This window comes from Protopterus annectens, chromosome 2.part1, assembly GCF_019279795.1.
Source record: "Protopterus annectens isolate FY-2018-M chromosome 2.part1, PAN1.0, whole genome shotgun sequence".
In the NCBI taxonomy this organism is placed as follows: domain Eukaryota; kingdom Metazoa; phylum Chordata; order Ceratodontiformes; family Protopteridae; genus Protopterus; species Protopterus annectens.
In genome coordinates this window covers 1,538,664,929-1,538,683,437 of record NC_056729.1, presented here as the reverse complement: position 1 = coordinate 1,538,683,437, position 18,509 = coordinate 1,538,664,929, and the positions used below count along the sequence as shown (strand labels likewise).

The 18,509-nt window shown below is 39.1% G+C and overlaps 1 protein-coding gene across 2 annotated transcripts in view; it reads right to left on the bottom strand.

Moving 5' to 3' along the window:
- The window catches only part of PEX10 (peroxisomal biogenesis factor 10), a 159,621-nt gene that overhangs the window by 49,580 nt on the left and 91,532 nt on the right, over nucleotides 1-18,509 (bottom strand). The gene's annotated exons all lie outside the window — the stretch shown is intronic.

Sequence of the window (18,509 nt, the reverse complement as noted above, 5' to 3'; positions counted from 1 at the left end):
TACCAAAAGACCTATAAGCGCATCAGGAGGGGGAACCACCTAGGATGCCAATGAGGCAGATCCAAATGCTTCAAAGAACACTGACTCATCCAGAAAAGGAGTTTCAGTGGACCATTCCACCTTTGGCTTGATCAATTCTAGGATGTCCCCAAATGTGACATCTTCTAGAGGGGCTCCGGAGAAGTCTTCTTCCTCACACAAATCAGTGTTCTTAATGACAGACTCAGGAGAGGAGTCTATGTGCTTCTGTTTGAATTTCTGCTTTCTTGGAACATGTCCCTGGAGCTCTGGTGGACACAGATCATAACTGGAGTGGGAGCTCGAGTGAGTATTGAGCTCTGTCAAAGCCCATAGGTTCTGACTATCCCATTGACCCAAATGAGAGGTATAAGGTATAGGTTTCCACTATAATTGGGAGGGATCTGAACTCTGCATGCACCTGTCTTTTACGACCAGCCAAAGCCCATTCCACAGCCTCAAAAGCCAACTACACCACTGCAGCCAAGGAAGTACTTCCTCTGTCAACAGAAATGTTAAGTTTTCCCATACCAGTGGAGATTGGCTCTCAGGAGGATTACAGACCCATGCTGTCAAATGCAGAGGCACTGAGGGGGAAAAATGGCTCAGAGAATTTAAAGGTTGACTCCACTGTCGGGTGCTCTGAAACCGATGCTTCTGCTCTGGAACTTGTTCCAACCTAATAACAGCGGAGTCGAAAGAGTAAGGGACATAGCCAAAGCCGAAATCTCTAGGAATGTCAAATCAGACTAAAGTGCACTGGGAGGGTTAAGGACCTATGGGAGCTGCATCCATACAGTGGGCCAGTATTGGAACAAAGTGCGATGGGATTGATAGGCCTGTTCCTGGACTTCCCTTGGGGGATGGTACTGGTAGCATTCCCAGATGGATTTTTATCCTCAAAAAATTTCTCATCATTCTGATGACATCCATTTCTGAGACTTCTGGTGGATTTTCTCAACCTCGATGTTGATACTACCAATGCAGGTCTAGATGGTAGTTTATGTTGCAGGATTGGTGAATGCAGCCAAGGTCTCACAGACCTCAGAGAAAAGGTAACTCTAGGGGAGGGGAGTTAGGACCAGACTGATGGGTGGATCTGACTGCCTTGAGGGTCTTGGCATTGGACCCAATAAGCTGGATGGATCGGGAGACCATTTTCTTGATTCTTCTATTCCCTTCTGATCTTCAGTCCTTTTTTCTACAGACTTCTTTTGGTGTTTTTCTTTAGAGCTGTCCTTATCATTCTCCTTCCTCTTTTCATTTCTTGAAGCAGATGGAGGTCTTGCTTCAGAAGACATAGTGAAGACCCTATCTGTGGGGGAAGCAAACCCTTGATTATTTGTCTTTCCTTCCTACCCTGAATGGCTCTAGACCCAACAGCAGCACACATGTCACAAATTGCCTGAAGAAGAGAGCCACTTAAACAAAAAACAAAAAGGGTCTTGAGGGATTTTTTGATCACAGGCTGAAATTTTTTTAAAGCCTGATGGCTTGTCTGACATCAGAAAAAAATGTATACACACTATTTGAAAAGTCATATATCAGTACATACATACATATATTTATCTATGTACAACTATCTAAAACAACACGTTTAATATAAAAAGACTACCCTGTCAACAATCTTACTGCAAAAAACTCAAGCACAAATGTTAATACTATTCTAAATTATGAAGAAATACTACAAAAATTTAGAAATATGCTGATCGTCTCAAGCCTAAATATGAAAAAAAAAAATACCTAACAACCTAATCTAACACTAAGCTACACTGTAAAACACACTAAAGAAATTTAAAGGGATGAAAAATCTTCACTTATTGTGACCAAAAAACGAGCTCTAGGAAACACGTCAAGATGGAAAAGACAACAAACAAGAACTGAGATAATTTACACAGGATGAGGGTATTGTGGTAAGGGAGTAATGACAGTCTTGTATCCAAAGCTCAGGGAGAACGTGCCAAGGTCGGATCCAACAACCCAAACACTGAAAGGTAAAAATTAAAAAATGCACCAAGATAACACACAGCAAATGTTTAATCACAGCAAAGTACAAAGTGGTAAGCGCTTTCACAACCGAAGTTGCTTCATCAGACACCACAGTAAAAAATGCACAGGTTTAAATAGAGATTCTAAAATGCCAATTAATCAATAAAAATCACACAATGATTAAGTAGCAGTGAAAAACAATTAAGCCTCATGCTCAAACTAAAAAAAGCATTGCTTAAAAACATTGTACAAGAAGGAATCAAATACTATACATGAGAAAGCACTTAAAAAACTTATAAAATCATTATAAAACATGGAAAAATACTAGGCAAGAAAAAGTTAAATAGAATACTTGGAAACTAATAGTTAAATACATTAGACTAATTTTCAAAGAACTTAGCTAATATTAATGCTTGAGATGTCTAGCCTTTAAAAAAAAAACACTGAATCGGACAAAAAAAAAGACATTGGAAATGCAGTTTCTCACAGACTGTTTTGTAAATCATTTAAGTTTTACTCTGTTACATATATTCATCCTCTGCAAATTACCTAAACCCTACTGCCATTACAACAGGTTTGCTTATATTTGTTCATTATTTTATTTTTGTATTTATAAACTTGCAACCCACTAGGGAAGTGCCTCTTTCAGGGCTGACTTAAGAATTCTGATTTGGTTAAATGGCTTGCTGACCATTATACATTACTTCAAGTGCGGACATAAACAATTCCAGAGCTTTAAGGCAAACCATATGACTGAATTGTTAGCTTAACTCTTTATGGTCCACTCTGAAATAACTTGTGAAAGTTTCCTGATGTAATAAATATTTTATGAACTGCTCAACGGGAGGGTCACAGGATTACATAATTTCAAAAAATACAATGCAGAGATCATTAACAGAACAGGACACAATTTTACTGCAGACTCCAACCATTCAGGCTTCTCTCCATGCTCCCCCCCTTTGGTTTGAACTGCGATTGGCAGTGCACTAGGATCTCAGGTGACTGCTTTGATGGCTTTCCCACCAAGTACAGGGCATGCATACTGGAGGCCGAAGTTTTGCATAACAGTTGGTATCTCAGTGTCCAGTTACCTCCATCTCAAAATCCTCTCTTCAGGAGGTCAAGGAAGTGCATTTGCAAGAGCAGTCATGCAGACTAACCAGCAGAGTTTCCCACCCTGGAGTCATATAGCCTAACCAGTCAGAGCGCATCCAAGAGGAAGTCATCCAGTCCTTTAAATTAACTTCATAGGTGGTCCACCCAAATGATAGGATGGAGAAAACCTAGATAATTGGTTGGGTGCTGTCAATTTTATTCTGGGACTGACTGGCCACTCCCTCCTTGAGAAGGGATATAAAGACTGAGGGTGGGTACTGGCAAGGAGTACAATGTCAGACTAAATGACCCATGAAACTTGCATGAAACCTATAAATCAACTAAAATCCTGAGAATTTCCTCCTGACTGCTGGTAAGGGAGGATCTGTTCATCCAGATCATAGATTTCAGTAAGCATTTGACATGTTTCTTCATTTTACAGGGATACAATCAACCATTCCAACCAGTGAAAAAGAAAACACCAGTAAGGCAGGCAGGAATCTGAATTTCACCTGGAGATGCAGGAAGTAGGAAGAAAAGGGTTGTATAACCAGCATGTAGATCTTTGGTGAGACTGCAGTTTTAATGTTAAACATAATTGTAAAATCATAACTTTGGATGCATGATTGAAAATTCAGTGTGTTCAACAGTCAGAAGTGCAAGCACAAATGTACACTTTTAAATAAAGCAGCAAGCCTCAAACCTTGCTGCAAAATTAAAAAGAGTTTCTTTGTAGAATAATGAAGCACTGCTGGACTCCACAATGTGAGCTGCTACTTATAACTTAGAGTAAGGGGAGTTCGCCAAGTTACTGCAGTCTCAAAAGAATTAGTATACAGCGGACTTACAAGATCGCTGCACACTGATCAACAGGTTAATTTCAGCTCTTTCAGTGTGAAAAAAGAAACTGAGGAATAAGAGCCAGTGATAAATGTCAGCTTCAGTAAAATTCAGTTACTGGCTAGCAGGTACACTGATTGGATGTTAGCAAAGAAGAAATTTAGAGAACCTGAAAGAAAATCAAACCAGAAAAGGTGAAGAGAAAACACTGGCTGGAAAGAATCCTGCAGCTGTTCAGCAAAAAGAACTTCAAGCTTCAGCTTTGGTACAAGAGATGATTTCCAGTAATTTAAAGGAAAAATAAATCAAATGTATCCAGAGGTGATTAAAAAAAACAAAACACAGAAGGAGTAGGTCAACTTAAAACACAAAATGCTGGAAACATTGAAGCTTTAACTAGCTATTTAGATGAACTGATAAAACTGCAAAACTCAGAGGATGAAATGAAGGAAAGGCTCTCTGAGTATGAAACATCTCAAGAAGAGTGGTTTCAAAAATGGAAAAGTTAGAAGACATCTCACACAGAAAACCTGAGATTTTCTGTTGTACCAGAGAAACTGAAAGGAACAAGCTGCGTTAAGTTTATGAAAGCACAAATAAGCAACTGGACCAGTATTCCACAGCAGGACATTTGTTAATGTAAAGGGCACATCAAGTGCATGCTCCAAACCTGCCAATCAGTAAGCAGAAAAGACCTGTATTAGTAAAGATACAGTCATACGAGCAAAAAGAGTTAATCCTGACAAAACTGTCGCAGAAGGGCAAAGTACTAAAAACTGCAGACAGCAGAGTGTTAGTGGAAAATGATTATTCATTATACATAAGGCAGAAAAGAAGCAAATTTATCCCAACAATCAGGAAAAAATGAGAGGCACGTGTAAAAATTCAAGCTGTTGTATCCAGCTGTCTTCAGAATATTTTTTCCTGGAGGATCAAAGACATTTTATGCAGACTACATTAGGGAGGAAATAAAGTTTATCCAACAAAAAGTGAGCCAGCAAACAGAAGGGGGTCCCTGCTTTTCATTCTTCTGACAACAAAACTCATACAGAGACTTTGCCAGTGAAACCTTTTCCAATGTTTTAAAGGAAATATTTGAGAGACAGGATTTGGCTAGAAGAATCAGGAGTACCTTGGACTTGAACCAAAGTTTGCTATTGGAAGATGGATATAAACAGGAAGACCAGCAACAGTGAAATTAGACGAGAGACTATAAAACATCAACCATATTTAAGAAATATGACTTTGCAAGAAAAAGTGGCAGAGAAAGACTATACTTTCATGGACTCTGTTAAACTTGTGGGTGGGCTGTAAAGCACTTTATATCATTAATGTTTTCAAGGACACTAAAAGGGGAAAAAGTAACCAAGGTAAAAAACATCCTTAGTATTTGTATAAAACATGTCATGATATAAACTGCATATTATAAGTAGTAAAGCTGTTCTGTGTAATGTGCATAGTCAGGGATAATTTAAATGTGGGTGGGGTCTTTTCAGTCACTGTTGTGTATGTTAAAGATATTAAAGTAAATAAGTACTTTTTTAGTTGTAAGAAATATAGGCTTTACAGTATAACAATAGAAGAAAGGCTGGACAAAGACAAGTTTAATGTTATGCTGTTATCTTGGGCTGCTGGTGTGAGCTGTAAAAGTGCACTGATTGTATTACATGTAGAATTAAGATATTTTCTCTTATTTTTATAAGGGTAAATGTCTAGATTAATCACCTTGGCTTAAAGTACAAAAATGTGCTTTTGTAAGCGGGTAGGACTGCAAAATAAGATAAAATAATGAAAGGTATGAAAAATACTAAGTTTCTTATATTTGCAAAGAGATTATCTATTTTCCATTAGCAAATGCTCAGTGAGAGTCAAGAAATCTACACCTGAAGGCAACTGTACATTCTGTTCTAAGTGAAATTTAAAAAAAAAATCATTGCTGACTACTTTTACATGGAGACGAGCTGTCTGCAGGTACAAACAACTTTTTTAAACAACTTTAGTAAATTATCACTTGTGAAATAGGGAAACTTACATTTATATAAAATAAAAACGTATTACACATTTACAAACATTATACATCACATATATTGTTCTATTTGCTTGCCCAGTATCCATATAGAGTATTCTGTGGGGAATTGTTTAAGTCTGCCAACTCATTATACTCAGAGCATGTGCTCCTAGGTGCCTGCTTCTTCTCCATTATACCTCCACCTTTTGCCATCTACCTGAGGAAAAATTCTTTGGAGACAGCTTGCAGTACAAAATACCTATGTAAACACTTCCGAGCAAAAATCCTAAATCTTTTAGACTTTGTTGCATATTTGGGAGCCGTGCATAATCTTCCCATTGCTTTTTTTTTTTTTTGTGAACTGCTTGTCAAATCTCTCTTCCCAATCGTTTCTGACCTCCTCTTATTCCTATAGTTATCATGCAATATTTTATATATCCTACTAATTATTCCTTTTTAACAACAGTTTCTGTTCTAGATTAAAAGAACTCAACCAGTTCAGGTCTTTAATTTAGAATTCCCATATCCTTTTCTCTTTGCCTATACTCTGATATCAATTCTTGATAGCAAAGGCAATATCTAGCCTGTAGTCCAAATGTCTGCTTAGCCTCTTCCCATTCTATTACCTTTTCCTCCCTAATTATCTGTTCCCAATACCTCCCTTTGACAAAGCCAAATTGGTTCTGGTCCAGTGTCTGGAGAGTTCCTATGTTGTTATTGATCAGGGCCATGATAATTCTCTCCATGGCCTTGCAGATAACACTGGTCAAGCTTATGGGTCTGTAGTTCCCTAGGTCAGTTGTATAGTCCTTCATTCCTCTGGGACAAAGTCCATCCGGAGGCTGTGGTTAAAGTGGGTTTCTAGTGGCTCTGATAGATTCTGTTTTAAGCTATTTAAGAAGCATTCTAGAATGTTGCTAGGACCCTTGGACACTACATTTTTGGCTTTAGCAAGTGCAGTAAGGACCTGTTCCCTCATAATGACCGGTAGGGGGATGGTTGTGGGTACTTCTTTCGGTATGGTAGGAGGGGATGGGGTGGTGAAGTTTGAACTGAACTTGTCAGCCAGCAGGTTTGGTAAAGTTATGTTGCTGTTCATGATTAACTCAGCACATTGCTGACTGCTTCCCTGAGGCTACGGACATAATTAAAATAAGCCTTACTGTTATCTTTCACCTGGGAGGCTAGCTTTGCCTCATAGTTTGTTCTGGCAGATTTGACCAGCTCTCTAACTTGTTTGTTTAGACTTGTGAGTGCCTTTTTGCATTGTTTTGTCTGTTCCTTTTTTGACTTTGTTTAGATTTTTTTTCCTTCTGTTGAATAGCCTATTTAAGCTAGGGGTCCATCACAGTGGCTTATTTTTGCCAGTAATCATAGGTTTGACTCAGACAGGTACTGTCTCCTCTATGCAGCTATGAATGTGGTTGCACGGTGCTTTTGTGTACAGCTCAGAGGTGACCTCAGTGAATCCAGGTTTTTGTCACAAAGTTTGAGGTAACTGGTCTTAGCAAAGCTCTTAACAGGTTTGGAGTTTGACAGGAGTTCTAGGTTAGTTTTAATACTAAAGGAGATCATTTTGTGGTCAAATCCTAGGGAGGAGTTAGTGCACGGGAGGGAACAGCATGTTCATGAGTGCTAGTTCTGGGATATTTGTACCTCTAGTTGGGGAGCTAACTCGTTTGCTCTAGGGTGTTTGCGTTAATGAAGTCGAAAAATCTCTGAGCAAGTGAATTATGGGTTATATAAGTCTCCTGGTTTATGGAGGAGTAGTTGAAGTTACTCATAAGTATTTTGTTAGGCTGAATGTTAAGAGAGTCCATTAGGTTTTGGTAGGAGGTGTGGTATTCCAGACTCATGCTAGGGGATATGTAGCTAGCAAGGATGTGACAGGGGGCTGCACCTATAGTTAGTTGGACATGGAGCAGCTCAAGCGAGTCATTTTGTTGGACCAGTCTAGCAGTGCACTTCTTTATGAACAGTGAGACACCTTCTCCCTTTGTTTTATCCTGAGCTGAGGGGGGGTCTAAATGTATGAAAGGCATTGCAATCTTTGATAGCTGGTTTACAGGATTGCATTTTTTATTGTGCTGCACTAATTTTTTTCCTACTGCATCGTTTAAGAAATGTTGGCATCTGTACCTCCACTACTCAGATGCAGCACTGGTTAAATTAATCATAGCATGTCTGCCCCCGCTGTTTATCCCTAAAATACCATTGTGCACTATTTACTGTATCTATCACACTATTTACTGCATGCAGCAGACTGCACCCATAACAATTATCCACTAATATGTCCTCAGTATAAATCATGATGCACTTATAATAATGATTATTGTATTCTTTGTTGTATATGCCATGTTCTTGCTGAGAGAGGTGCTGCAGCAAGTTCTGATCCTAACAAACTGGTTTAGCTTCAGAACTTATTAGTGAGTACTGTTGCTTGTATCATCACTTTGGCTGAGTAGTCACATTACCTTTAGACAACTTAAGTTACAAGTACTCTGTGACCTAATTCTGCAATAAAACATTACAGTCTTCAAACTTTACTAAGCATACTTCTACTTTGGTGAATATGGGATCACAGCTAGCTCTAACACCTTCTGTAGCCATTATGATAGCACTTCTTGCTTTGAGGCAGTAAGATACTGTCTCCTACTTACCAAAAACACAACTCCTACCATAATGCAAATTAGTTTGTGTGAGGTCTTAATCTGTAGGCCTTCCTGTCACAATGTAACTCATTCAGTAAGTACCACACTCACATTTCTATAGCACAAAGCACTTCCACTACACTACACTTATGTCAAGGTGCTCAGGATTCTTTAAGAATTTGAACTAAGAAATATCATTCTCCAAGTCACATCTCCACATTATCAACACAATTCTGTAGTTATTACAAACATATCTCTGAGCTACAAGGATGCATGCCACAAATTCTTAGGTCTACAATGGATGCATCCACTCTAGGAAATATTTGGTTAATTGCTGATTCTGTTCTGAGGCATACTGACTCTAACCTCTCAAGGGTGGGCAAGAGCAGCATGACAGCTCTCTTTTTGGAGCCAGGATTTGTGATGGCTACTTGGTACATCCACCCTGACAAACACAACTACAACCTGATGATAATCTACATGGGGTAAATACACAAGGATATGATCAACCTTGCTGTGCCTGCAGCAGATGCAGAAATGACACTGATTTTAAAGGGTATCTTGTCATCACCTAGAATGATGCCAGAATTCAAAGAGAAGATAATTGGCTTTGATAAATGATTTAGTAGCTGGTGCCACTCTGAAGCGATTCTGAATGTGCTTGCTTGGGAAGAGATGGCTGACATACCCTCAAGCTTTGGCAGGGATGGTCTACAACTTTCTTACAAAGGTGTTTGCATTCTGGCTAGTATTTGTTGACCCCCCCCCCTTTATAATTTCTTTTGTAGAATCCACCTACTTAACATTCCCACCTAGAAAATTCCAATTCAGACAAGAGAACAATGTTTTTAATCAGTGCCAAAAATCTTAACAAAAAGATACCGGGGACTGAGCCTCTCCTACAACTCAAACAAAAACATGTGTGTGTAGAATAAGAAGGGTTTCCGTACAGTGAAAACATCCTCTCTATTCCTTGATTTAAGACTTAGCACCTATAATGCATACAGACCTAAAAGCAACTGTAGGCACAGAGTCAGGCTGTGTTAGAGACCTCTCCCACACATCAAAGTAGATTCTTCATAACCACAATTCTGAAATTTTCAAAAGGAAAAAGAGCTACCACTTCTTCACCAGCCACAGATCTTACTCCATGTCCCCCTCTGATGATCACAACTACCTTAATTCCGTAACTGATATCTCTGTAAATCCAAATGCATTTATTCTAGGCTATTTTGATTGCCCATCTATACTACAAATATGTCACGAACTTCCATAACTACAAACATGCAAAGTAACTTGAGCAGTTGGTAAACATACCAACTAGAGGCCACAGTATTTTGGACCACAGGGATCACTTCAATGGCTCTGTTGGACAGAGGCATAGGAAACTAATCTAAGGGGGCGGCGAAAGCCAATACATTCTGGCTATGCTTATAAATGCCTTCGGGCAGATAGCCTACTACCTACCTATCTATCTTTATTAAAGTTGTCGCCTCTTGTACAGCTCCACGGATATTATTCTTCATTGTTAAGTCAGACCTCAAATTGGTGAATTTCACTTGTAAGGCTGGAGGTATTCCCCCCAAAGGAATACATCAGTGTTCAAAATAATTTCCACTACATTCCTACAAAGACTGACCTTATAACTAACACTAAAACCTATATCTCAGACTTCTGCTGGGTAGAGAAAGCAGTGCCTACCCATACCAAACATGGAGAGAAATTAAAAAACAAAATGACATGGTAAAATTGTCATATAAAAAAACTCTACCACAAAAGGAAGACCATGCAAAGTACTTACACCAGACTACATACTCCTCATTTTAACAGGGTAGTGAAACATGCTATTTCTTTGCCCTGCCCTCTGACCATCATACTCTGTCAATCAGCCCATTCATTACTTTCACTGGGTAACAGCCAACAGAGAAGGTTTGTCATTGAAGCAGTCATTAGAAGTGGTTCAAGGTTTTTAGTTTTTCTCCCTGTTCCTAGCCTTGTGAGGGGATGGTGAGTAGGTTACCTACAAAAGGCATCACCTCACTTCCATACAAGCCTTCTCCGAATCTTTCATAGTCTCCCAACACAGGGAACACGAATGGGTTCCCCTTGCTTTCTGACATACTGCACTACTACCAAGCCCTCTCTGTGGATGGCAACTGTATCTGGATGGACCGAGTCTTAGAATGCCTGCAAAGTGAGGACTGTCATCATTTTCAAAATATTTATGTACATCAAGGCCTGGCTATGACCAACTTCCCTGGACTGTCTGTTCTTGGAAATGCAGCCCCACCCTACAGCAAAAGCATCCCTAAGTAGCCGACATCGGTGGGGGGGGGGGTCAGAAAAAGTCAGTATAGGGACAAACTGTCATTGTAAATCCACCTTCAAAGAAGCTTCATGTAATTCAGTGAAATTTTTATCTGGAAACCCATAGGACCTTATTCCTCCCTGTCCTTTGCCTTCCACCTTACCTCCATGCCTATTTCTCCCTCTTTATCCACTTATGCTCCTCTACATCTCTGTTACAATTTCTACTTTTCTTTCTGTACCTGTATGATTTCTATTACTCCAACTGTACTATAAGGGATTAGATACTCCACAGAGTTTTAGCTGAACTGACAATGAAGAATGTATTTTCTCAAATGGATTTTTATGCTCTGTATTGTACCAGGTGTATTTACTAATCATTTACGATCTTAAGGTCTACTATTCTAACTTGTCTACTGTTACTCCTGGTAACTATTATGTTTGTAGCCAACTATGTTATGTAACTTTGTTATGATGTATGTTTATGTGGAGCTTTTCTCCCCGGGTCTCCACTGAAAAAGGGCATCGGCCCAGTTGGACTAACCCAGTCAACAAATGTCAAATAAATAAATAAATAAAATCTTGAAGATGATATCACTGAATCCCCAAAGTCTCTCACAGGTGTGGGTTACCATGCAAACTGAGAAGGCCTTTAAAACCTACAGCCCTGAGTAAAGACATGCTGGTACAATCTGATACTGAAGAATGTCGGCTACACACTGTTGGGATAAGATCCTGTCCTTAGGGACAAAGATTCATCAAGATGGAGTGCCCATGGTGCAACTGCTGAAAGTTATGATATGCCTTGGCACCGAGGCTTGACAGTGTTCAATAATATGCCCAAGTACTTCAACAGAGACAAAAGAGAGTTCCTAGCTAAAAGAAGATCCTACACAGTTACAATTGCCAGAAGCCAACTGTCCAAGCACAGAAAAGCCTTGGTTCTCTGAAGGCTGATATGAGCTGCCATGACCATCCCAGGGAAAGAAATAACAAATGAAGAGTATAAAAATGGTACTGATTGACTCCCATCTGAAAGTACAGGAACCACCACAATTCCCATGCTATTTTTATGTGCAGACGGATGTCTTGGAGGTCCAAAAAGCACATCCAGTATTCTTTTCTGCAGAGAGAAGAATCAGCTGTGCTGAGGATGTGAGTTCTAGTAGTTGCTCAACATCCTTTGCTTTTCTGGAAACTAAAAATAACCTGGCAGGACTTCCTGGATGGCTTTTTTTAAAAAAGGTTTAATGCCTCACTTCTGGCTACAGCTCTTTGCTGGAGTGCAGTGTTGGGGAGGACTAGGTTTGGGCAGTGACTGAAGAGTGGTTTTGTAGTTACTGTATGATAATGGAGTTTGTCATGAGGTAAGTATCAACATATGTTATACTGAAATTACGTTCTCAAAACGTTAAGAATTTATATACTGCTACAGTTATTTGTTCAAAGTGTCACGGAATATGATAGAAAAAACAAAACCCTTGCTACGAAGCAGCAAGTTACTGGTGAATGAAAACAGTCTCTGATCTGGGGAAAATTATAATGCTGCCTGTTTGTATAAGGAGACTATGAGGATGGGTAGAGTGTTGGGTCGTGGGTCAGAAGTAGCAGAGACAGAAGGTGAAGGGTGAGACAAAAATGGACTGCTTTTCCAGCTTTATATGTTATACTATAATGCTGCTTGGTTACAAGTACCTCCACAAAACTGAAGTTGAATTTTCTTTAATTAGAGAAAGAAAGTGGAAATCTGGATTGGGAAACACATACCAGTAGTTTGTCCTAAATACGTACAATAACGTACAATAAGGGTAATGAGTGAGGGTAGGAAGCAAAAGTGATGAAGGCCGAGGTATTTTTTTTAAAGTTAACCATTTGGAATGGCGAGTCCCAAAAAGTGGCGATCAAATGACCAAACATCCGGACTTACTTATACCAAATCAGAAACTGTAACAGGAATAAAGCATGCATCCTGGAGTAAAACCTCTTCAGTCACTATAAACAGTACAGACTGCTACATGGTACCATAAAGAGGGGCTTTACTAACAAAACAAGAGGTTTTACATTAAAAAAAATGACTTTTCATGTTCTTAAAAACAATGTTTAATCTCCATCCATTTGAATAACACAAATAGTATTGACCAATCACCCATCTCAGATATATTAAATAGCATATTTAAGTAAATGTAAATTAAAACATACATACCAGCATACATGAGCTACCTCTTAAAATCGGTCTTGAACTGCAACACCCATTTAACCCATACTTGGTTGTAGCATTTAATTTTTTTCAATTATACTCATTAATTTTAGTAAACATTTTTTTACTCCCTCCTCTCAAATTATCCATCATAACCTGCAGCATCATAAATCTAAAATAATTTGATTCCCCATTTTCAGTAATATGTTTCATTACAGTTATGCTTGTCGTTATTCCTGCAGTCATATTAATGATGACAAATCCTCTCTCTAAAATGCCTGTTTTCTCTACATAAAACATGTCACACAGCTCACATCAGACTAAATATTCATTATTACAGTCAGCATAATCACATACCGTATATTTAAATTGTGTATTTGGATGTAGAAAACATTTTACTTTAAGAGGTTCCTGCAATAATTACACTGTCTGCAGGGAACTGTACCTTTTTTCACTACACACTTCTCGTGAGTATTAACTCCTGTAACAGATTTCTTCTAAAATTTATTTTTTTTTAAATAAAAATTTAGGGTATTTACCTACTATGCGATTTATGCCTGATTCAACTACTAAAATTTGCTAATTCCATTTTATTATATCACAGAATGTGTTAACATCTCTAGCACGTGTTAAAGAGAATCCATCCTGAAGTGATGTACCATAAGCAAACCTACTTCTCCCTATGCAGTCTATAGCCCAAAGAATGCATCTTGCCTATTATTTATAGTCTGCTGCAGATTCAGCTCAATCTCCTGTTCAGAATAACCTCCATCTATAAAATCTGCTTTAATTTTTTTTACCAGTACTGTTTATGATGTTGTATTAATTGTTATTTAAATGGAAGGAGAATAAATGTTGTTTATAAGAACATGAAAAAAAGCATTACAGGTTCATACAAGAATATTAAGCTAACTGCCCTGAAGGATCATTTTAAGCCTAGCCAATAACCTGTTGTCAGAATCAAATATACCGTATGTCTATGAAATGAAGATCTTAATTATTATGCCAAACCCATCCCCTCTAAGGTAAGAATCAAACCTGGTAGCTTGTGTTTGTGAGATAAACACCTTAACCATTATGCGAACGCCCCTCTCCTAAAAAAGGACTTGCCCAATGTGGGGAACAAACCGATAACCTTGAGATCAAAAGTCTCATGTTCTACCAACTGAGCTAGCAGAGCTACTGTATTTGAATGTGAAAACAGTTTGGAGGAGGGAAGTTTAAAGGAGAATATTTTAATTTCTCTCTTCGCTCGTATTTTTTATTTTTAGTACATTCACACTCTGCAATTTGAGTACTGACCTTTCAATAGGGAGATAACGTTTACACTTTTGTAATGTGCACTACATTTCATTTTATTTTAGGATTACAGGTGTAGCTATCCAGATTATCAACAGCTAATAATGTGGGAAAGTAAATACTCTCAATGTCAGTGCTAATTTGTATGAAGGGCAGTAGGAGGAGTGGTAAAATGGAGTCAGTGGACTGGGATTTTTTTTTTTTTTTTAGCAGTGGGAACTGTGCAAAATGCAATGAAATGGGCCTAACACAATTCAGCTTTTCTGAAAAGGTATTCATGCTGTACTTTATTTTAGAACTGCAAGTGTGGTATGGAACACACAACTGGGTTTGGCAGTATATATAAGAAAGAGGTTGGGAAGTATGCTGGGTACAAGGGTATGTCTGTGTTAGTTACTTTGCATCTGCAAAGCAGTTTTATTAGTGGTCATTGTGACTACTAATAAAACTGCCATGAAGACTGATATACTCAGTTAAACAAGACTGGCAAGTACAGGACGTTATTGATGGCACACAGCTTACAGAGCATCTGTTGAACATCATTCGACAGAACTTAGTTCTGAGCTAAACCTGTTACTGGTCAACAGGAGTTTTAGTTCAGGACACAGAACAGCCTTTATGTTCACAGATACTTGCGCACAAGCACTAGGTGGTGAAAGTCAAATTGCTAATTGCACATGCAAGCAAGGCAACAAAAATGGTAAGGAAAACAAGGGATAAAAGAAACTATAGATACTTACCAGAAACCCAGAAATGAGCACCTAAAGTAGGAAACAGATGTAGAGAAAGAGGAAATCACAATTAACTATTCCTTATCCCTCCTAGTATCAAGCAGGCATAGCCTTCCCAATAAGCTGAAGAGTGAATTGTTGTTTTAATAGCACAACCCAGTGCAGAAGGAAGAAACTGTTGCAGAAAGGAAGAAAATCCCAGGATGCAAAAAACTTCCTTACCAGCCTCAGTAAGAAGCTGAGATCCCTCATAAAATCCTCCAAAGCTAGTTACGAAAATAAAATTGCCAAAGAATCCAAAGACAACCACAAGGCATTCTATAGTTATGTCAAGAAATGCTCAGATCTGCTCTGAGCTACAACAGGACGGCATTAAATATACTGATCCCAAGGATATTGCCAATATCCTGGGAGATTGATTTAGTGCCAACTTCACCCCCCTCTCACCCCCTAAAGGGCCGATCTCAATACCACAAGATTGCCAAATTCTGGTAATCACGGCCACACAGGTATAAACCGCACTCTCCAAAGCAAAGAATACAGCATCCATGAGACCAGATGACATCCAGGGCGGTGTACTACATGAACTACAAAATGAACTGGCACCTCACCTAAGTGTCATGTTTAATCATAGCCTCACCTCAGGCTTCGTGCCCACTGAGTGGTGCACAGCTACAGTTATCTCACTCCACAAGGGGGATCCACCTTGGATACCGGGAACTACCGTCCCATCAGTCTGACGAGCCTGATCTGCAACAGCATAGAACGCATTATCATGGAACTTATAAACAAAGACAATGGCAACCTTCAAACACTGGACCCCACCCAGTTTGGGTTCATGAAGGGCCGATCTTGTCTCCTGAACCTGACTGACTTCTTCAAATCAGTCTCTAGAGCTGTGGACGAGGGTAAGGCAGTCCACACAGCCTATCTGGACCTTGCCAAGGCCTTCGACACCATCCCCCACTCTGGAATCATAGATAAACTTACTACGCTGGGCATAAATCCCTATGTCACTCGATGGGTTGCCAACTGGCTTACTGACAGAACCCAGACCGTAAAAGTAGCCAACTCCAAATGCAGCACCAGACAAGTGGAGCACCTCAGGGTTCAGTCCTTGGACCGCTCTTGTTTGGCATCTACTTCTCTGAAGTACAGGCCAACACTAAGGGACTCTGGCTAACAAAGTTTGCAGATGACTGCAAACTGGGAGCCATTACTGAATCCCCAAATGATGTGGATATTCTACAAAAGGGCCTTACAGAAACAGATGCTTGGTGCCAGAGCCATGGGCTCAAGCTTAATGCCAAGAAATGTATAGTTATCCCCTCTGGGAAAAACCATGTATCCATGAATTACCACAAAGGTGGCAGTACACTAAACACCGAAAGTGTGATGAGAGACTTAGGGACACAGGTGGACAGTGGTCTCACCTTTGATAACCACATTGCCACAACGGTCAGGAAATCCCTCTATGTGGCACACATCATCACTAAGGGCTTTTCATCCAGAAAAAAGGAGGTCATTGTCCCACTGTACTCATCCCTCATTAGACCCATTATAGAGTACAACACCCCATTTGGTATGTACCTCACAAGACATCTGTGACAGCTGGAAAGGCCACAGAAATACCTCACTAAAAGAATCACAAGCCTAAAGCAGATGCCCTATGCTGACCGTCTAAAAAAAACTCCAACTAAACTCTGTGGCACATCGTCTCCTCAGAGGCGATCTCTGCTTAACATACAAGACCATGTCAAACCCTGAGCTGTTGGACATGCTCCACTTAAAGAAATCACAATCCCTCAGAGCCACATGCTCCAGGGATCTAAACCTTGTCATCACAATGAATAAAACATGCTGGAGGGATAGGTTCCTGACCCAGAGGCTCCCCATACTCTGGAACAGACTGCCCATACATATCAAGCACATTGCCTCCTTGGCCCACTTCAAAAGGAACCTTGACAATTGGATAGGACATAGGAAATTCAACCTGGAAACCACATCAGTCACCCGTGCTAGACAGAGGTCCAGGGAAGTAAATATTGTGGGAAGAAATATCCGGGGAATTGTTTGGCTAGGTTTGTATAGGCCCTAGGGCCGATAGACTACTACCAACTTATGAACTTAAACTATATATATATATATATATATATATATATATATATATATATATATATATATATATATAATATATGTGTATGTGTATATATGTGTGTGTATATATATATATATATATATATATATATATATATATATATATATATAAAATATATATCCCTCTGAGGCCTAACATTCAACTTACTACTCCCATACTATTGATGTTTTAATGCTATGTCCTTTTTCCATACATAATTCATTAACATCACATGTCAAGCACTGGATGAAACATTATTTTTTTTTTATTTTATTTATTTGACATTTGTTGACAGGATAGTCCGTCTGGGACAAAGCCATTTTTTAGCGGAGGCCCAGCGAGAAAAGCTCCAACAGTATAAATATAACAGAGATGCACGTTACAATAAGTATATAATATAATAAGAATAGCAGTATATGAGACAACAATAAAGAACGCTAGACTTGTATGCAATATAGTTAAGCAGATAAACATACTGAATACACAGGCATGTAGAAAATGGAACTAATTATATTGATCAGTTACAAACAGTAGACAACAGGAGGAGTGGATATTAGTAGCAGGTTAAGAGATAGTACAGTGGAGATCAGGAACAGAGAGGAGAAGTAGAAGAGGAGAGTCAGGTGCTTATTAGGTAGAAGAAGCAGGTTAATTGGATAAAGAAAACAGAGTAAAAGAAGGTAATTAGAGCAGGGAAGAAAAGAGGAATAAATAAGAGGAGGAGAGATGGAGAAACAACTGGATTCAGGTGGGCTGGTTACAGTGACATATCTGAGTGTGGTTTAGGTATTCCTTGAGCGATCTCTTGAATTTGTAGACCTGAGGTATGCTTCTCAGTGTCATGGGAAGTATATTCCATTGAATGGCGGGTGAGTAGCTGTATAGGTTCTGTCCTACATTTTGTTTAGGTTTATGAGTCTGTAACAAAAATTTATCAGACCTCCTTAGTGGTCGGGGAGGGATATAAAGTGAGACTAGTGAGGAAATACTAGGGCAGAAAGAGGGTTTCTTGATGGAGTGGATGATGAGTATTTAAGAAACTTTGAGTTGATTAGGAAACTCTAATCAACTGAATGACCTGAGGTCATGACAGTGGTGAGATCTGGATGGCAGATTAGCAACAAATCTAGCTACTGTATTATAGGTTGTTTCAAGTTTAGTGAGAAGAGAAGACTTAAGGTGTGTAAAGATTTGTGAGCTGTAGAAAAGGTAGGGAAGAAGGTAATAATTAGCTAGT